We start from the raw sequence: 25,531 nt of genomic DNA, 5'->3' as shown, positions 1-25,531 counted from the left end.
CAGGGAGTAGGACAAAGTTCATGGATACAGATGCGGGCTCGGACTGGAGCTTTCAGAGGCAGAAAGCAGGAAAAGGCTTGATGGCAGAATTCAGGGCCTACTCGCCTAAATTGTAAAACGTGGAAAGTGAACCACATAAAGTCGGTGGCCGTTCATACTTGGGAACGGAATATCCGACTCATTCATGGCGGATCTGAAAGAGGACATGTTGACGGTGGACGCACATGTATTTGCGTCTTCATAACTAGAACTGGAGGGAACATACATGTACTTGTGGTATGTACATGGAGCCGTTGGGGTCTAAGATAGGGGACATAACTGATCATAAAATTCATATTTCCTCAAGCATGACCTCCTATACTACACAAACACCACTGCACTACCCTAACCCTTAAAAACTACCCCCAGCATGACCTCCTACACTACACAAACACCACTGCACTACCCTAAACTCTAAAACACTACACCAGCCCTACCCCCTACACAACCCAAGCACCACTGGACTACCCTAAACCCTCAAACACTACCCCCAGCACGACCCCATACACTACCCAAACACCACTGCACTACCCTAAACCCTAAAACACTACCCCCATCATGACCCCCTACACTACACAAACACCACTGCACTACCCTCAGCCCTTAAACACTACTCCCAGCACTACACCCTACACTACCCAAACACCACTGCACTACCCTATCTACCCCAGCAAAACCCCCTACACTACACAAACACCACTGCACTACAATAAACCCTAAAACACTACCCCCAGCACGACCCACAACACTGCACAAATACCACTGCACTACCCTAAACCATAAAACACTAGCCCCAGCATGACCTCCTACACTACACAAACAGCACTGCACTACTCTAAACCCTGAAACACTACCCCCAGCATGACCTCCTACACTACACAAACACCACTGCACTACCCTAAACCCTAAAACACTACCCCCAGCAGTACCCCTACAATACCCAAACACAACTGCACTAACCTAATCCCTAAAACACTACCCCCAGCATGACCTCCTACACTACACAAACACCACTACACAACCCTAAACCACTACACCAGTACTACCCCCTACACAACCCAAACACCACTGCACTACCCTAAACCCTAAAACACTACCCCCAGCACGACCCCCTACACTACACAAACACCACTGGACTACCCTAAACCCTCAAACACTACCCCCAGCACGACCCCCTACACTACCCAAACAACACTGCACTACCCTAAACCCTAAACCCTAAAACACTACCCCCAGCATGACCCCCTACACTACACAAACATCACTGCAGTACCCTAAACCCTAAAACACTAGCCCCTGTACTACACAAACACCACTGCACTACCCTCAGCTCTAAAACACTACTCCCAGCACTACACCCTACACTACCCAAACACCACTGCACTACCCTAAACCCTAAACACTAGCCCCTACACTACAAAAACACCACTGCACTACCCTCAGCTCTAAAACACTACCCACAGCACTACATCCTACACTACCTAAACACCACTGCACTGCCCTAAACCCTAAAACACTACCACCAGCACGACCCCCTACACTACCCAAACACCACTGCACTACCCTAAACCCTAAAACACTACCCCCAGCACGACCCCCTACACTACACAAACACCACTGCACTACCCTAAACCCTAAAGCACTACCCCCAGCAGTACCCCCTCCACTAGACAAACACCACTGCACTACCCTAAAACCTAAAACACTACCCCCAGCAGTACCCCTACACTACCCAAACACAACTGCACTAACCTAATCCCTAAAACACTACCCCCAGCATGACCCCCTACACTATCCAAACACCAGTGCACTACCCTAAACCCTAAAACACTACCCCCTGCATGACCTCCTACACTACACAAACACCTTTGCACTACCCTAAACACTAAAACACTACCCCAGCACTATCCCCTACACTACCCAAACACCACTGCACTACCCTAAGCCCTAAAATTCTACCCCAGCACTACCCCTACACTACACAATCACCACTGCACTACCATAAACCCTAAAACACTAGCCCCTACACTACACAAACCCCACTGCACTACCCTCAGCCCTAAAACACTACCCCGAGCACTACACCCTACACTACCCAAACACCACTGCACTACCCTAAAACCTAAAACACTACCCCCAGCAGTACCCCTACACTACCCAAACACAACTGCACTAACCTAATCCCTAAAAAACTACCCCCAGCACGGACCCCTACACTACACAAACACCACTGCACTACCCTATACCCTCCAACACTACCCCCAGCACGACCCCCTACACTACCCAAACACCACTGCACTACCCTAAGCCCTAAAATACTACCCCCAGCACGACCCCTACACTACACAACCCCCACTGCACTACCCTAAACCATAAAACACTTGCCCCAGCATGACCTCCTACACTACACAAAAACCACTGCACTACCCTAAACCCTGAAACACTACCCCCAGCATGACCTCCTACACTACACAAACACCATTGCACTACTCTAAACACTAAAACACTACCCCAGCACTATCCCCTACACTACCCAAAAACCACTCCACTACCCTAAGCCCTAAAATACTAGCCCCAGCACTAACCCTACACTAAATAATCACCACTGCACTACCATAAACCCTAAAACACTAGCCACTACACTACACAAACACCACTGCACTACCCTCTGCCCTAAAACACTACCCGAGCACTACAACCTACACTACCCAAACACCACTGCACTACCCTAAACCCTAAAACACTACCCCCAGCACGACCCCCTATACTACACAAACACTACTGGACTACCCTATACCCTCCAACACTACCCCCAGCACGACCCCCTACACTACCCAAACAACACTGCACTATCCTAAACCCTAAAACACTACCCTGAGCACTACAACCTACACTACCCAAACACCACTGCACTACCCTAAACCCTAAAACACTACCCCCAGCACGGCCCCCTACACTACACAAACACCACTGCACCACCCTAAACCCTGAAACACTACCCCCAGCATGACCTCCTACACTACACAAACACCACTGCACTACCCTAAACCCTAAAGCACTACACCAGTACTACCCCCTACACAACCCAAAAACCACTGGACTACCCTAAACCCTCAAACACTACCCCCAGCACGACCCCCTACACTACCCAAACAACACTGCACTATCCTAAACCCTAAAACACTACCCCCAGCTCAGCCCCCTACACTACACAAACACCACTGCACTACCCTAAACCCTACCCCCTACACTACACAAACACCACTGCACTACTCTAAACCCTAAAACACTACCCCTAGTACGACCCCCTACACTACACAAACACCACTGCACTACCATAAACCATTAAGCACTACCCCCAGCATGAACCCCTACACTACCCAAACATCACTTCACTACCCTAAACCCTAAAATACTACCCCCAGCACGACCCCCTACACTACACAAACACCACTGCACTACCCTAAAACACCACCCCCAGCATGACACCCTACACTACCCAAACACCACTGCACTACCCTACTCCCTAAAACACTACCCCAGCATGAACCCCTACACTACACTAACACTACTGCACTCCTCTAATCCCTAAAACACTACCCCCAGCACGACCCCTACACTACACAAACACCACTGTACTACCCTAAAACACTACCCCCAGCACGACCCCAACACAACTCCACTATCCTAAACCCAAAAACACTACCTCCATCCCGGCCCCCTCCACTACTCAAACACCACTGCACTACATTAAACCCTAAAACACGACCCCCTACACTACACAAACACCACTGCCCTGCCCTAAACCCTTAAACACTTCCCCCAGCACCACCCCCTGCACTACCCAAACATCACTGCACTACCCTAAATCCTAAAACACTACCCCCAGCACTACCCCTACACGACACAAACACCACTGCACTACCCTAAACCCTAAAACACAACCCCCAGCATGACCCCCTACACTACACAAGCACCACTGCACTACCCTAAACCTAAAACACTACCCCCAACACGACACCCTACACTACCCAAATATAACTACAGTACCCAAAACCCTAAAACACTACCACCAGGACGACTCCCTACACAACCCAAAGACCAGTGCACTACCCTAAACACTAAACCTACCCCAGCAAAACCCCCTACACCACACAAACACCACTGCACTACCCTAAACCCTAAACACTGGCCCCTACACTACAAAAACGCCACTGCACTACCCTCAGCCCTAAAACACTACCCAAAGCACTACATCCTACACTACCCAAACACCACTGCACTACCCTAAACCCTAAAACACTATCCCCAGCAGTACCCCTCCACTACACAAATACCACAGCTCTACCCTGAACCCTAAAACACTACCCCCAGCATGACCCCTACACTTCCCAAACACCACTGTACTACCCTAAAACCTAAAACACTACCCCCAGCAGTACCCCTACACTACCCAAACACAACTGCACTAACCTAATCCCTAAAACACTACCCCAGCATGACCCCCTACACTATCCAAACACCACTGCACTACCCTAAACACTAAAACACTACCCCAGCACTATCCCCTACACTACCCAAAAACCACTCCACTACCCTAAGCCCTAAAATACTAGCCCCAGCACTACCCCTACACTAAATATTCACCACTGCACTACCATAAACCCTAAAACACTAGCCACTACACAAACACCACTGCACTACACTCTGCCCTAAAACACTACCCCGAGCACTACAACCTACACTACCCAAACACCACTGCACTACCCTAAACCCTAAAACACTACCCCCAGCACGGCCCCCTACACTACACAAACACCACTGCACCATCCTAAACTGTCAAACACTACCCCCAGCACGACCTCCTATACTACCCAAACACCACTACACTACCCTAAACCCTAAAGCACTACACCAGTACTACCCCCTACACAACCCAAACACCACTGCACTACCCTAAACCCTAAAACACTACCCCGAGCACTACAACCTACACTACCCAAACAACACTGCACTATCCTAAACCCTAAAACACTACCCCGAGCACTACAACCTACACTACCCAAACACCACTACACTACCCTAAACCCTAAAACTCTACCCCTAGTACGACCACCTACACTACACAAATACCACTGCACTACCCTAAACCATACCCCCTACACTACACAAAACCCACTGCACTACTCTAAACCCTAAAACACTACCCCTAGTACGACCCCCTACACTACACAAACACCACTGCACTACCATAAACCATTAAGCACTACCCCCAGCATGATCCCCTACACTACCCAAACATCACTTCACTACCCTAAACCCTAAAACACTACCCCCAGCACGACCCCCTACACTACTCAAACACCACTGCACTACCCTACACCCTAAAACACTACCCCAGTACGAACCCCTACACTACACAATCACCACTGCACTACCCTAAAACACTACCCCCAGCATTCCCCCTACACTTCACGAACACCACTGTGCTACCCTAAACCTAAATCTACCCCCAGCACAACCTCCTACACTACACAAACACCACTGCACTACCCTAATCCCTAAAACACTACCCCAGCATGACCCCCTACACTACCCAAACACCACTGTACTACCCTAAAACCTAAAACACTACCCCCAGCAGTACCCCTACACTACCCAAACACAACTGCACTAACCTAATCCCTAAAACACTACCCCAGCATGACCCCCTACACTATCCAAACACCAGTGCACTACCCTAAACCCTAAAACACTACCCCCAGCATGACCTCCTACACTACACAAACACCACTGCACTACCCTAAACACTAAAACACTACCCCAGCACTATCCCCTACACTACCCAAAAACCACTCCACTACCCTAAGCCCTAAAATACTAGCCCCAGCACTACCCCTACACTAAATATTCACCACTGCACTACCATAAACCCTAAAACACTAGCCACTACACAAACACCACTGCACTACACTCTGCCCTAAAACACTACCCCGAGCACTACAACCTACACTACCCAAACACCACTGCACTACCCTAAACCCTAAAACACTACCCCCAGCACGGCCCCCTACACTACACAAACACCACTGCATTACCCTAAACCCTGAAACACTAACCCAGAACAACTCCCAATACTACACAAACACCACAGCACTAACCTACACCCTAAAACACTACCCCCAGCAGTACCCCTACATTACAAAAACACAACTGCACTACCCTAAACCCTAAAACACTACCCCCAGCATTACCTCTACACTACACAACCACCACTGCAATGCCTTGCCCTAAACCCGAAAACACTTCCCCCAGCATGGCCACCTACACTACTCAAACACCACTGTACTACCCTAAATCCTAAAATGCTACCCCCAACAAGAGACCCTACAGTACACAAACACCACTGCACTACCCTAAACCCTAAAACACTACCTCCAGCACGTCCCCTACACTACCAAAAACACCACTGCACTACCCTACACCCTAAAACACTAACCCAGCACGAACCCCTACACTACACACACACCACTGCACTACCCTCAACCCTAAAACACTACCCCCAGCACGACCCCCAACACTACCCAAACAACACTGCATTACCCTAAACCCTAAAACACGACCCCCTACACTACACAAACACCACTGCACTATCCTAAACCCTACCTCCTACACTACACAAACACCACTGCACTACTCTAAACCCTAAAACACTACCCCTAGTACGACCCCCTACACTACACAAACACCACTGCACTACCATAAACCATTAAGCACTACCCCCAGCATGAACCCCTACACTACCCAAACATCACTTCACTCCCCTAAACCCTAAAACACTACCCCCAGCACTACCCCTACACTACCCAAACACCACTGCACTACCCTATACTCTAAAACACAACCACCAGCATGCCCCCCTTTATTACAAAAACACCACTGCACTGCTCTTTAGCCAAAAACACTACTCCCAGCACGACCCCCTACACTACTCAAACACCACTGCACTGCCCTAAACCCTAAAACACTACCCCCAGCAAGACCCCCTATAGTACACAAACACCACTGCAGTACCCTAAACCCTAAAACACTACCCCCAGCATGACACCCTACACTACCCAAACACCACTGCACTACCCTACTCCCTAAAACACTACCCCAGCATGAACCCCTACACTACACAAACACTACTGCACTACTCTAATCCCTAAAACACTACCCCCAGCACGACCCCCTACACTACACAAACACCACTGCAGTACCCTAAACCCTAAAACACTACCCCAGCATGACCCCTACACTATACAAACACCATTGTACTACCCTAAACCCTAAAACACTACCCCCAGCAGGACCCCAACACCACTCCACTATCCTAAACACAAAAAGACTACCTCCAGCACGGCCCCCTACACTACCCAAACACCACTGCACTACATTAAACCCTAAAACACGACCCCCTACACTACACAAACACCACTGCCCTACCCTAAACCCTTCAACAATTCCCCCAGCACGACCCCCTACACTACCCAAACATCACTGCACTACCCTAAACCCTGAATCACTACCTCCAGCATGACCTCCTACACTACACAAACACCACTAGACTACCCTAAACCCTCAAACACTATCCCCATCACGACCCCCTACACTACCCAAACAACACTGCACTACCCTAAACCCTAAAACACTACCCCCAGCATGACGCCCTACACTACACAACCATCACTGAAGTACCTTAAACCTAAAACACTAGCCCCTATACTACACAAACACCACTGTACTACCCTCAGCTCCAAAACACTACTCCCAGCACTACACCCTACACTACCCAAACACCACTGCACTACCCTAAACCCTAGCCCCTACACTACAAAAACACCACTGCACTACCCTCAGCCCTAAAACACTACCCACAGCACAACAACCTACACTACCCAAACACCACTGCACTACCCTAAACCCTAAAACACTACCCCCAGCACGACCCCCTACACTACCCAAACACCACTGCACTACCCTAAAACACTACACCACGCATGACCCCCTACACTACACAAACATCACTGCACTACCCTGAACCCTAAAACACTAGCCCCTTATTCTACACAAACACCACTGCACTACCCACAGCCCTAAAACATTACTCCCAGCACTACACCCTACACTACCCAAACACCACTGCACTACCCTAAACCCTAAACACTAGCCCCTACACTACAAAAACACCACTGCACTACCCTCAGCCCTAAAACACTACCCAAAGCACTACATCCTACACTTCCCAAACACCACTGCACTACCCTAAACCCTAAAACACTATCCCCAGCACTACCCCCTACACTACAGAAACAACACTGCACTACCCTAAACCCTAAAGCACTACCCCCAGCAGTACCCCCTCCACTAGACAAATACCACAGCACTACCCTAAACCCTGAAACACTACCCCCAGCATGACCCCCTACACTACCCAAACACCACTGCACTACCCTAAATCCTAAAACACTACCCCAGCAGTACCCCTACACTACCCAAACACAACTGCACTAACCTAATCCCTAAAACACTACCCCCAGCATGACCCCCTACACTACACAAACACCACTGCACTACCCTAAACCCTACCTCCTACACTACACAAACACCACTACACTACTCTAAACCCTAAAACACTACCCCCAGCATGACCTACACTACACAAACACCACTGCACTACCCTAAACACTAAAACACTACCCCAGCACTATCCCCTACACTACCCAAACACCACTGCACTACCCTAAGCCGTAAAATACTACCCCCAGCACTACCCCTACACTACACAATCACCACTGCACTACCATAAACCCTAAAACACTAGCCCCTACACTACACAAACACCACTGCACTACCCTCAGCCCTAACACAAGTACCCCCAGCACGGCCCCCTACACTACCCAAACACCACTGCACTACCCTAAGCCCTAAAATACTACCCCCAGCACGACCCCTACACTACAAAACCACCACTGCACTACCCTAAACCCTAAAACACTGGCCCCTACACTACACAAACACCACTGCACTACCCTCAGCCCTAAAACACTACCCCAAACACTACACCCTACACTACCCAAACACCACTGCACTACCCTAAACCCTAAAACACTATCCCCAGACCTACCCCCTACACTACACAAACACCACTGCACTACCCTAAACCCTAAAACACTACCCCCAGCAGTACCCACTACACTACCCAAACACCACTGCACTACCCCAAACCCTAAAACACCTCCCCCAGGATGACCCCCTACACTAGACAAATACCATGGCACTACCCTAAACCCTAAAACACTACCCCAGCAGTACCCCTACACTACCCAAACACAACTGCACTACCCTAAACCCTAACACAATACACCAGCACGACCCCTTACACTACCCGAACACCCCTGCACTTCCCTAAACCCTAAGATACTTCCCCCAGCATGACCCGTTACACTACACAGACACCAATCCACTACCCTAAAACACTAATACACTACCCCCAGCATGACCCCCTACACTACACAAACATCATTGCACTATCCTAAACCCTAAAACACTAGCCCCTATACTACACAAACACCACTGCACTACCCTCAGCCCTAAAACACTACTCCCAGCACTACACCCTATACTACACAAACACCACTGCACTCCCCACAGCCCTAAAACACTAGCCACAGCACTACATCCTATACTACCCAAACACCACTGCACTACCCTAAACCCTACCTCCTACACTACACAAACACCACTGCACTACTCTAAACCCTAAAACACTACCCCCAGCATGACCTACACTACACAAACACCACTGCACTACCCTAAACACTAAAACACTACCCCAGCACTATCCCCTACACTACCCAAACACCACTGCACTACCCTAAGCCCTAAAATTCTACCCCCAGCACTACCCCTACACTACACAATCACCACTGCACTACCATAAACCCTAAAACACTAGCCCCTACACTACACAAACACCACTGCACTACCATCAGCCCTAAAACACCACCCCGAGCACTGCACCCTACACTACCCAAACACCACTGCACTACCCTGAACCCTAAAACACTACCCCCAGCACGGCCCCCTACACTACACAAACACCACTGCACCATCCTAAACCGTCAAACACTACCCCCACCACGACATCCTACACTACACAAACACCACTGCACTAAGCCCTAAAATACTACCCCCAGCACGACCCCTACACTACACAACCACCACTGCACTACCCTAAGCCCTAAAACACTACCCCAAGCACTACACCCTATACTACCCAAACACCACTGCACTACCCTAAACCCTAAAACACTACCCCCAGCACTACCCCTACACTACCCAAACACCACTGCAATGCCTTGTCCTAAACCCGAAAACACTTCCCCCAGCACGACCCCCTCCACTACTCAAACACCACTGTACTACCCTAGACCCTAAAATGCTACCCCAAGCAAGAGACCCTACAGTACACAAACACCACTGCACTACCCTAAACCCTAAAACACTACCTCCAGCACGTCCCCTACACTACCAAAAACACCACTGTACTACCCTACACCCTAAAACACTAACCCAGCACGAACCCGTACACTACACACACACCATTTCACTACCGTCAACCCTAAAACACTACCCCCAGCACGACCCCCAACACTACCCAAACAACACTGCACTACCCTAAACCATAAAACACAACCCCCTACACAAACACCAATGCACTACTCTAAACCCTAAAACACTACCCCCAGCTCGGCCCCCTACACTACACAAACACCACTGCGCTACCCTAAACCCTACCTCCTCCACTACACAAACACCACTGCACTACTCTAAACCCTAAAACACTACCCCTAGTACGATCCCCTACACTACACAAACACCACTGCACTACCATAAACCATTAAGCACTACCCCCAGCATTAACCCCTACACTACCCAAACATCACTTCACTACCCTAAAACACTACCCCCAGCACGACCCCCTACACTACTCAAACACCACTGCACTGCACTAAACCCTAAAACAACTTCCCCAGCAAGACCCCCTATAGTACACAAACACCTCTGCACTACCCTAAACCCTAAAACACTACCCCCAGCATGACACCCTATACTACTCAAACACCACTGCACTGCCCTACTCCCTAAAACACTACCCCAGCATGAACCCCTACACTACACAAACACCACTGCAGTACCCTAATCCCTAAAACACTACCCCCAGCACGACCCCCTACACTACACAAACACCACTGCACTACCCTAAAGCCTAAAACACTACCCCCAGCATGACCCCCTACACTACACAAACACCACTGTACTACCCTAAACCACTACCCCCAGCACGACCCCAACACAACTGCACTATCCGAAACCCAAAAACACTACCTCCAGCTCGGCCCCTTACACTACCCAAACACCACTGCACTACCCTAAACCCTAAAACACGACCCCCTACACTACACAAACACCACTGCCCCACCCTAAATCCTCAAACACTACCCCCAGCACGACCCCCTACACTACCAAAACATCATTGCACTACCCTAAACCCTAAAACACTACCCCCAACACTACCCCTACACTACACAAACACCACTGCACTACCCTAACCCCTAAAACACTATCCCCAGCACTACCCCCTACACTACAGAAACAACACTGCACTACCCTAAACCCTAAAGCACTACCCCCAGCAGTACCCCCTCCACTAGACAAATACCACAGCACTACCCTAAACCCTGAAACACTACCCCCAGCATGACCCCCTACACTACCCAAACACCACTGCACTACCCTAAATCCTAAAACACTACCCCAGCAGTACCCCTACACTACCCAAACACAACTGCACTAACCTAATCCCTAAAACACTACCCCCAGCATGACCCCCTACACTACACAAACACCACTGCACTACCCTAAACCCTACCTCCTACACTACACAAACACCACTGCACTACTCTAAACCCTAAAACACTACCCCCAGCATGACCTACACTACACAAACACCACTGCACTACCCTAAACACTAAAACACTACCCCAGCACTATCCCCTACACTACCCAAACACCACTGCACTACCCTAAGCCCTAAAATACTACCCCCAGCACTACCCCTACACTACACAATCACCACTGCACTACCATAAACCCTAAAACACTAGCCCCTACACTACACAAACACCACTGCACTACCATCAGCCCTAAAACACTACCCAAAGCACTACATCCTACACTTCCCAAACACCACTGCACTACCCTAAACCCTAAAACACTATCCCCAGCACTACCCCCTACACTACAGAAACAACACTGCACTACCCTAAACCCTAAAGCACTACCCCCAGCAGTACCCCCTCCACTAGACAAACACCACAGCACTACCCTAAACCCTAAAACACTACCCCCAGCAGTACCCCTACACTACCCAAACACAACTGCACTAACCTAATCCCTAAAACACTACCCCCAGCATGACCCCCTACACTATCCAAACACCAGTGCACTACCCTAAACCCTAAAACTCTACCCCCAGCATGACCTCCTACACTACACAAACACCACTGCACTACCCTAAACACTAAAACACTACCCCAGCACTATCCCCTACTCTACCCAAACACCACTGCACTACCCTAAGCCCTACAAAACTACCCCCAGCACTACCCCTAGACTACACAATCACCACTGCACTACCATACACCCTAAAACACTAGCCCCTACACTACACAATCACTGCACTACCCTCAGCCCTAAAACACTACCCCGAGCACTACACCCTACACTACCCAAACACAACTGCACTACCCTACTCCCTAAAACACTACCCCAGCATGAACCCCTACACTACACAAACTCTACTGCACTACTCTAATCCCTAAAACACTACCCCCAGCACGACCCCTACACTACACAAACACCACTGCACTACCCTAAACCCTAAAACGCTACCCCCAGCATGACCCCCTACACTATACAAACACCACTGTAGTACCCTAAACCCTAAAACACTACCCCCAGCACGAACCCAACAACTCCACTATCCTAAACCCAAAAAAACTACCTCCAGCACGGCCCCCTTCACTACCCAAACACCACTGCACTATATTAAACCCTAAAACACGACCCCCTACACTACACAAACACCACTGCCCTACCCTAAACCCTTCAACACTTCCCCCAGCACGACCCCCTACACTACACAAACATCACTGCACTACCCTAAACCCTAAAACACTAGCCCCTATTCTACACAAACACCACTGCACTACCCTCAGCCCTAAAACACTACTCCCAGCACTACACCCTACACTACCCAAACACCACTGCACTACCCTAAACCCTAAACACTAGCCCCTACACTACAAAAACACCACTGCACTACCCTCAGCCCTAAAACACTACCCAAAGCACTACATCCTACACTTCCCAAACACCACTGCACTACCCTAAACCCTAAAACACTATCCCCAGCACTACCCCCTACACTACAGAAACAACACTGCACTACCCTAAACCCTAAAGCACTACCCCCAGCAGTACCCCCTCCACTAGACAAACACCACAGCACTACCCTAAACCCTAAAACACTACCCCCAGCAGTACCCCTACACTACCCAAACACAACTGCACTAACCTAATCCCTAAAACACTACCCCCAGCAGTACCCCTACACTACCCAAACACAACTGCACTAACCTAATCCCTAAAACACTACCCCCAGCATGACCCCCTACACTATCCAAACACCAGTGCACTACCCTAAACCCTAAAACACTACCCCCAGCATGACCTCCTACACTACACAAACACCACTGCACTACCCTAAACCCTAAAACACTACCCCCAGCATGACCTCCTACACTACACAAACACCACTGCACTACCCTAAGCCCTAAAATACTACCCCCAGCACTACCCCTACTCTACCCAAACACCACTGCACTACCCTAAGCCCTAAAAAACTACCCCCAGCACTACCCCTACACTACACAATCACCACTGCACTACCATAAACCCTAAAACACTAGCCCCTACACTACACAAACACCACTGCACTACCCTCAGCCCTAAAACACTACCCCGAGCACTACACCCTACACTACCCAAACACCACTGCACTACCCTAACCCTAAAACACTATCCCCAGCACTACCCCCTACACTACAGAAACAACACTGCACTACCCTAAACCCTAAAGCACTATCCCCAGCAGTACCCCCTCCACTAGACAAACACCACAGCACTACCCTAAACCCTAAAACACTACCCCCAGCAGTACCCCTACACTACCGAAACACAACTGCACTAACCTAATCCCTAAAACACTACCCCCAGCAGTACCCCTACACTACCCAAACACAACTGCACTAACCTAATCCCTAAAACACTACCCCCAGCATGACCCCCTACACTATCCAAACACCAGTGCACTACCCTAAACCCTAAAACACTATCCCCAGCATGACCTCCTACACTACACAAACACAACTGCACTAACCTAATCCCTAAAACACTACCCCCAGCATGACCCCCTACACTATCCAAACACCAGTGCACTACCCTAAACCCTAAAACACTACCCCCAGCACTACCCCTACACTACACAATCACCACTGCACTACCATAAACCCTAAAACACTAGCCCCTACACTACACAAACACCACTGCACTACCCTCAGCCCTAAAACACTACCCCGAGCACTACACCCTACACTACCCAAACACCACTGCACTACCCTAAACCCTAAAACACTACCCCCAGCACGGCCCCCTACACTACACAAACACCACTGCACCATCCTAAACCGTCAAACACTACCCCCAGCACGACATCCTACACTACCCAAACACCACTGCACTACACTAAGCCCTGAAATACTACCCACAGCACGACCCCTACACTACACAACCACCACTGCACTACCCTAAACCCTAAAACACTAGCCGCTACACTACACAAACACCACTGCACTACCCTCAGCCCTAAAACACTACCCCGAGCACTACACCCTACACTACCCAAACACCACTGCACTACCCTAAACCCTAAACAATAGCCCCTACACTACAAAAACACCACTGCACTACCCTCAGCCCTAAAACACTACCCAAAGCACTACATCCTACACTTCCCAAACACCAGTGCACTACCATAAACCCTAAAACACTATCCCCGGCACTACCCCCTACACTACAGAAACAACACTGCACTACCCTAAACCCTAAAGCACTACCCCCAGCAGTACCCCCTCCACTAGACAAACACCACAGCACTACCCTAAACCCTAAAACACTACCCCCAGCAGTACCCCTACACTACCCAAACACAACTGCACTAACCTAATCCCTAAAACACTACCCCCAGCATGACCCCTACACTATCCAAACACCAGTGCACTACCCTAAACCACTACCCCCAGCATGACCTCCTACACTACACAAACACCACTGCACTACCCTAAACACTAAAACACTACCCCAGCACTATCCCCTACACTACCCAAACACCACTGCACTACCCTAAGCCCTAAAAAACTACCCCCAGCACTACCCCTACACTACACAATCACCACTGCACTACCATAAACTCTAAAACACTAGCCCCTACACTACACAAACACCACTGCACTACCCTCAGCCCTAAAACATTACCCCGAGCACTACACCCTACACTACCCAAACACAACTGCACTACCCTACTCCCTAAAACACTACCCCAGCATGAACCCCTACACTACACAAACTCTACTGCACTACTCTAATCCATAAAACACTACCCCCAGCACGACCCCTACACTACACAAACACCACTGCACTACCCTAAACCCTAAAACGCTACCCCCAGCATGACCCCCTACACTATACAAACACCACTGTACTACCCTAAACCCTAAAACACTACCCCCAGCATGACACCCTACACTACCCAAACACAACTGCACTACCCTACTCTCTAAAACACTACCCCAGCACGACCCCTACACTACACAAACACCACTGCACTACCCTAAACCCTAAAACACTACCCCCAGCACGACCCCAACACAACTCCACTATCCTAAACCCAAAAACACTACCTCCAGCACGGCCCCCTACACTACCCAAACACCACTGCACTACCCTAAACCCTAAAACACTACCCCCAGCACTACCCCTACACGGCACAAACACCACTGCACTACCCTAAACCTTAAAACACAACCCCCAGCATGACCCCTTACACTACACAAGCACCACTGCACTACCCTAAACCGAAAACAATACCCCCAACACGACACCCTACACTACCCAAACATAACTGCAGTACCCAAAACCCTAAAACACTACCACCAGCACGACTCCCTACACAACCAAAAGACCACTGCACTACCCTAAACACTAAATCTAGCCCAGCATAACACCCTACACTACACACACACCACTGCACTACAATAAACCCTAAAACACTACCCCAGCACAACCAAAAACACTACACAAACACCACTGCACTACCCTAAACCATCAAATACTTGCCCCAGCATGACCTACTACACTCTACAAGCACCACTGCACTACCCTAAACCCTGAGTCACTACCTCCAGCATGACCTCCTACACTACACAAACACAACTGCACTACCCTACACCCTAAAGCACGACACCAGTACTACCCCCCACACTACACAAACACCACTGGACTACCCTAAACCCTCAAACACTACCCCAATCTTGACCACCTACACTACCCAAACAACACTGCACTATCCTCAGCCCTAAAACACTTCCCGCAGCACTACATCCTACACTACCCAAACACCACTGCACTACCCTAAACCCTAAAACACTACCCCCAGCACGACCCCCTACACTATCCAAACACCACTGCACTACCCTAAACCCTAAAACACTAGCCCCTATTCTACAAAAAAAACACTGCACTACCCTCAGCCCTAAAATACTACTCCCAGCACTACACCCTACACTACCCAAACACCACTGCACTACCCTAAACCCTAAACACTAGCCCCTACACTACAAAAACACCACTTTACCACCCTCAGCCATAAAACACTACCCAAAGCACTACATCCTACACTTCCCAAACACCACAGCACTACCCTAAACTCTAAAACACTATCCCCAGCAGTACCCCCTCCACTAGACAAACACCACAGCACTACCCTAAACCCTAAAATACTACCCCCAGCAGTACCCCTACACTACCCAAACACAACTGCACTAACCTAATCCCTAAAACACTACCCCCAGCATGACCTCCTACACTACACAAACACCACTGCACTACCCTAAACACTAAAACACTACCCCAGCACTATCCCCTACACTACCCAAACACCACTGCACTAACCTAAGCCCTAAAATACTACCCCCAGCACTACCCCTACACTACACAATCACCACTGCACTACCATAAACCCTAAAACACTAGCCTGTACACTACACAAACACTACTGCACTACCCTCAGCCCTAAAACACTACCCCGAGCACTACACCCTACACTACACAACCACCACTGCACTACCCTAAACCATAAAACACTTGCCCCAGCATGACCTCCTACACTACACAAACACCACTGCACTACCCTAAACCCTGAAACACTACCCCCAGCATGACCTCCTACACTACACAAACACCACTGCACTACCCTAAACCCTAAAGCACTACAATAGTACTACCCCCTACACAACCCAAACACCACTGCACTACCCTAAACCCTAAAACACTACCCCGAGCATGACCCCCTACACTACACAAACACCACTACCCCCAGCACGACCCCCTACACTACCCAAACAACACTGCACTACCCTAAACCCTAAAACACTACCCCAGCATGACCCCCTACACTACACAAACAACACTGCAGTACCCTCAACCCTAAAACACTAGCCCCTATACTACAAAAACACCACTGCACTACCCTCAGCCCTAAAACACTACTCCCAGCACTATACCCTATACTATCCAAACACCACTGCATTACTCTAAACCTTAAACACTAGCCCCTACACTACAAAAACACCACTGCACTACCCTCAGTCGTAAAACACTACCCACAGCACTACATCCTATACCACCCAAACACCACTGCACTACCCTAAACCCTAAAACACTACCCCCAGCACGACCCCCTACCCTACCCAAACACCACTGCACTACCCTAAACCCTAAAACACTACCCCCAGATTGACCCCCCTACACTACACAAACATCACTGCACTACCCTAAACCCTAAAACACTAGCCCCTATACTACACAAACACCACTGCACTACCCTCAGCCCTAAAACACTACTCCCACCACTACACCCTACACTACCCAAACACCACTGCACTACCCTCAGCCCTAAAACACTACCCAAAGCACTACATCCTACACTACCCAACCACTGCACTACCCTAAACCCTAAAACACTATCCCCAGCACTACCCCCTACACTACAGAAACAACACTGCACTACCCTAAACCCTAAAACACTACCCCCAGCAAGACCCACTATAGTACACAAACACCACTGCACTACCCTGAACCCTAAAACACTACCCCCAGCATGACACCCTACACTACCCAAACACAACTGCACTACCCTACTCCCTAAAACACTACCCCAGCATGAACCCCTATACTACACAAACTCTACTGCACTACTCTCATCCCTAAAACACTACCCCCCGCACGACCCCTACACTACACAAACACCACTGCACTACCCTAAACCCTAAAACGCTACCCCCAGCATGACCCCCTACACTATACAAACACCACTGTACTACCCTAAACCCTAAAACACTACCCCCAGCACGAACCCAACAACTCCACTATTCTAAACCCAAAAACACTACCTCCAGCACGGCCCCCTTCACTACCCAAACACCACTGCACTATATTAAACCCTGAAACACGACCCCCTACACTACACAAACACCACTGCCCTACCCTAAACCCTTCAACACTTCCCCCAGCACGACCCCCTACACTACCCAAACATCACTGCACTACCCTAAACCCTAAAACACTACCCCCAGCACCACCCCTACACGGCACAAACACCACTGCACTACCCTAAACCTTAAAACACAACTCCCAGCATGACCCCCCTACACTACACAAGCACCACTGCACTACCCTAAACCTAAAACACTACCCCCAACACGACTCCCTAAACAACCCAAAGACCACTGCACTACCCTAAACACTAAATCTAGCCCAGCAAAACGCCCTACACTACACAAACACCACTGCACTACAATAAACCCTAAAACACTACCCCAGCACAACCCACAACACTACACAAACACCACTGCACTACCCTAAACCATAAAATACTTGCCCCAGCATGACCTCCTACACTACACAAACAGCACTGCACAACCCTAAACCCTAAAGCACTACACCAGTACTACCCCCTACACTACACAAACACCACTGGACTACCCTAAACCCTCAAACACTACCCCCATCACGACCCCCTACACTACCCAAACAACCCTGCACTACCCTCAGCCCTAAAACACTACCCACAGCACTACATCCTACACTACCCAAACACCACTGCACTACCCTAAACCCTAAAACACTACCCCCAGCATGAACCCCTACACTACACAAACATCACTGCACTACCCTAAACACTAAAACACTAGTCCCTATTCTACACAGACACCACTGCACTACCCTCAGCTCTAAAACACTACTCCCAGCACTACACCCTACACTACCCAAACACCACTGCACTACCCTAAACCCTAAACACTAGCCCCTACACTACAAAAACACCACTGCACTACCCTCAGCCCTAAAACACTACCCAAAGCACTACATCCTACACTTCCCAAACACCACTGCACTACCCTAAACCACTATCCCAAGCACTACCCCCTATACTACAGAAACAACACTGCACTACCCTAAACCCTAAAGCACTACCCCCAGCAGTACCCCCTCCACTAGACAAACACCACAGCACTACCCTAAACCCTAAAACACTACCCCCAGCAGTACCCCTACACTACCCAAACACAACTGCACTAACCTAATCCCTAAAACACTACCCCCAGCAGTACCCCTACACTACCCAAACGCAACTGCACTAACCTAATCCCTAAAACACTACCCCCAGCATGACCCCTACACTATCCAAACACCAGTGCACTACCCTAAACCCTAAAACACTACCCCCAGCATTACCTCCTACACTACACAAACACCACTGCACTACCCTAAGCCCTAAAATACTACCCCCAGCACTACCCCTACACTACCCAAACACCACTGTACTACCCTAAGCCCTAAAAAACTACCCCCAGCACTACCCCTACACTACACAATCACCACTGCACTACCATAAACCCTAAAACACTAGCCCCCACACTACACAAACACCACTGCACTACCCTCAGCCCTAAAACACTACCCCGAGCACTACACCCTACACTACCCAAACACCACTGCACTACCCTAAACCCTAAAACACTACCCCCAGCACGGCCCCCTACACTACACAAACACCACTGCACCATCCTAAACCGTCAAACACTACCCCCAGCACGACATCCTACACTACCCAAACACCACTGCACTACACTAAGCCCTAAAATACTACCCCCAGCACGACACCTACACTACACAACCACCACTGCACTACCCTAAACCCTAAAACACTAGCCCCTACACTACACAAACACCACTGCACTACCCTCAGCCCTAAAACACTACCACGAGCACTACACCCTACACTACCCAAACACCACTGCACTACCCTAAACCCTAAAACACTACCCCCAGCATGACCCCCTACACTACACAAACATCACTGCACTACCCTAAACCCTAAAACACTAACCCCTATTCTACACAAACACCACTGCACTACCCTCAGCCCTAAAACACTACTCCCAGCACTAAACCCTACACTACCCAAACACCACTGCACTACCCTAAACCCTAAACAATAGCCCCTACACTACAAAAACACCACTGCACTACCCTCAGCCCTAAAACACTACCCAAAGCACTACATCCTACACTTCCCAAACACCACTGCACTACCTTAAACCCTAAAACACTATCCCCGGCACTACCCCCTACACTACAGAAACAACACTGCACTACCCTAAACCCTAAAGCACTACCCCAGCAGTACCCCCTCCATTAGACAAACACCACAGCACTACCCTAAACCCTAAAACACTACCCCCAGCAGTACCCCTACACTACCCAAACACAACTGCACTAACCTAATCCCTAAAACACTACCCCCAGCATGACCCCCTACACTATCCAAACACCAGTGCACTACCCTAAACCCTAAAACACTACCCCCAGCATGACCTCCTACACTACACAAACACCACTGCACTACCCTAAACACTAAAACACTACCCCAGCACAATCCCCTACACTACCCAAACACCACTGCACTACCCTAAGCCCTAAAAAACTACCCCCAGCACTACCCCTACACTACACAATCACCACTGCACTACCATAAACCCTAAAACACTAGCCCCTACACTACACAAACACCACTGCACTACCCTCAGCCCTAAAACACTACCCCGAGCACTACACCCTACACTACCCAAAAACAACTGCACTACCCTACTCCCTAAAACACTACCCCAGCATGAACCCCTACACTACACAAACTCTACTGCACTACTCTAATCCCTAAAACACTACCCCCAGCACGACCCCTACACTACACAAACACCACTGCACTACCCTAAACCCTAAAACGCTACCCCCAGCATGACCCCCTACACTATACAAACACCACTGTACTACCCTAAACCCTAAAACACTACCTCCAGCACGAACCCAACAACTCCACTATCCTAAACCCAAAAACACTACCTCCAGCACGGCCCCCTTCACTACACAAACACCACTGCCCTACCCTAAACCCTTCAACACTTCCCCCAGCACGACCCCCTACACTACCCAAACATCACTTCACTACCCTAAACCCTAAAACACTACCCCCAGCACTACCCCTACACGGCACAAACACCACTGCACTACCCTAAACCTTAAAACACAACCCCCAGCATGACCCCCTACACTACACAAGCACCACTGCACTACCCTAAACCTAAAACACTACCCCCAACACGACACCCTACACTACCCAAATATAACTGCAGTACCCAAAACCCTAAAACACTACCACCAGAACGACTCCCTAAACAACCCAAAGACCACTGCACTACCCTAAACACTAAATCTAGCACAGCAAAACGCCCTACACTACACAAACACCACTGCACTACAATAAACCCTAAAACACTGCCCCAGCACAACCCACAACACTACACAAACACCACTGCACTACCCTAAACCATAAAATACTTGCCCCAGCATGACCTACTACACTACACAAACACCACTGCACTACACTAAACCCTAAAATACTACCCCCAGCACGACCCCTACACTACACAACCACCACTGCACTACCCTAAACCCTAAAACACTAGCCCCTGCACTACACAAACACCACTGCACTACCCTCAGCCCTAAAACACTACCCGGAGCACTACACCCTACACTACCCAAACACCACTGCACTACCCTAAACCCTAAAACACTACCCCCAGCATGACCCCCTACACTACACAAACATCACTGCACTACCCTAAACCCTAAAACACTATCCCCGGCACTACCCCCTACACTACAGAAACAACACTGCACTACCCTAAACCCTAAAGCACTACCCCCAGCAGTACCCCCTCCACTAGACAAACACCACAGCACTACCCTAAACCCTAAAATACTACCCCCAGCAGTACCCCTACACTACCCAAACACAACTGCACTAACCTAATCCCTAAAACACTACCCCCAGCATGACCTCCTACACTACACAAACACCACTGCACTACCCTAAACACTAAAACACTACCCCAGCACTATCCCCTACACTACCCAAACACCACTGCACTAACCTAAGCCCTAAAATACTACCCCCAGCACTACCCCTACACTACACAATCACCACTGCACTACCATAAACCCTAAAACACTAGCCCGTACACTACACAAACACTACTGCACTACCCTCAGCCCTAAAACACTACCCCGAGCACTACACCCTACACTACCTAAACACCACTGCACTACCCTAAGCCCTAAAATACTACCCCCAGCACGACCCCTACACTACACAACCACCACTGCACTACCCTAAACCATAAAACACTTGCCCCAGAATGACCTCCTACACTACACAAACACCACTGCACTACCCTAAACCCTGAAACACTACCCCCAGCATGACCTCCTACACTACACAAACACCACTGCACTACCCTAAACCCTAAAGCACTACAATAGTACTATCCCCTACACACCCCAAACACCACTGCACTACCCTAAACCCTAAAACACTACCCCGAGCATGACCCCCTACACTACACAAACACCACTACCCCCAGCACGACCCCCTACACTACCCAAACAACAATGCACTACCCTAAACCCTAAAACACTAGCCCCTATACTACAAAAACACCACTGCACTACCCTCAGCCCTAAAACACTACCCACAGCACTACATCCTATACCACCCAAACACCACTGCACTACCCTAAACCCTAAAACACTACCCCCAGCACGACCCCCTACCCTACACAAACACCACTGCACTACCCTAAACCCTAAAACACTACCCCCAGATTGACCCCCTACACTACACAAACATCACTGCACTACCCTAAACCCTAAAACACTAGCCCCTATACTACACAAACACCACTGCACTACCCTCAGCCCTAAAACACTACTCCCAGCACTACACCCTACACTACCCAAACACCACTGCACTACCCTCAGCCCTAAAACACTACCTAAAGCACTACATCCTACACTACCCAAACACCACTGCACTACCCTAAACCCTAAAACACTATCCCCAGCACTACCCCTACACTACAGAATCAACACTGCACTACCCTATACTCTAAAACACAACCACCAGCATGCCCCCTTTATTACAAAAACACCACTGCACTGCCCTAAACCCTAAAACACTACCCCCAGCAAGACCCACTATAGTACACAAACACCTCTGCACTACCCTGAACCCTAAAACACTACCCCCAGCATGACACCCTACACTACCCAAACACAACTGCACTACCCTACTCCCTAAAACACTACCCCAGCATGAACCCCTACACTACACAAACTCTACTGCACTACTCTAATCCCTAAAACACTACCCCCAGCACGAACCCAACAACTCCACTATTCTAAACCCAAAAACACTACCTCCAGCACGGCCCCCTTCACTACCCAAACACCACTGCACTATATTAAACCCTGAAACACGACCCCCTACACTACACAAACACCACTGCCCTACCCTAAACCCTTCAACACTTCCCCCAGCACGACCCCCTACACTACCCAAACATCACTGCACTACCCTAAACCCTAAAACACTACCCCCAGCACCACCCCTACACGGCACAAACACCACTGCACTACCCTAAACCTTAAGACACAACCCCCAGCATGACCCCCTACACTACACAAGCACCACTGCACTACCCTAAACCTAAAACACTACCCCCAACACGACTCCCTAACAACCCAAAGACCACTGCACTACCCTAAACACTAAATCTAGCCCAGCAAAACGCCCTACACTACACAAACACCACTGCACTACAATAAACCCTAAAACACTACCCCAGCACAACCCACAACACTACACAAACACCACTGCACTACCCTAAACCATAAAATACTTGCCCCAGCATGACCTACTACACTACACAAACACCACTGCACTACCCTAAACCCTGAATCACTACCTCCAGCATGACCTCCTACACTACACAAACACCACTGCACAACCCTAAACCCTAAACCACTACACCAGTACTACCCCCTACACTACACAAACACCACTGAACTACCCTAAACCCTCAAACACTACCCCCATCACGACCCCCTACACTACCCAAACAACCCTGCACTACCCTCAGCCCTAAAACACTACCCACAGCACTACATCCTACACTACCCAAACACCACTGCACTACCCTAAACCCTAAAACACTACCCCAGCATGAACCCCTACACTACACAAACATCACTGCACTACCCTAAACACAAACACTAGCCCCTATTCTACACAGACACCACTGCACTACCCTCAGCTCTAAAACACTACTCCCAGCACTACACCCTACACTACCCAAACACCACTGCACTACCCTAAACCCTAAACACTAGCCCCTACACTACAAAAACACCACTGCACTACCCTCAGCCCTAAAACACTACCCAAAGCACTACATCCTACACTTCCCAAACACCACTGCACTACCCTAAACCCTAAAACACTATCCCAAGCACTACCCCATACACTACAGAAACAACACTGCACTACGCTAAACCCTAAAGCACTACCCCCAGCAGTACCCCC

Source organism: Triturus cristatus, chromosome 1_1 (assembly GCF_964204655.1).
Source record: "Triturus cristatus chromosome 1_1, aTriCri1.1, whole genome shotgun sequence".
NCBI classification, from domain to species: domain Eukaryota; kingdom Metazoa; phylum Chordata; class Amphibia; order Caudata; family Salamandridae; genus Triturus; species Triturus cristatus.
This window is presented reverse-complemented; position numbering follows the sequence as displayed.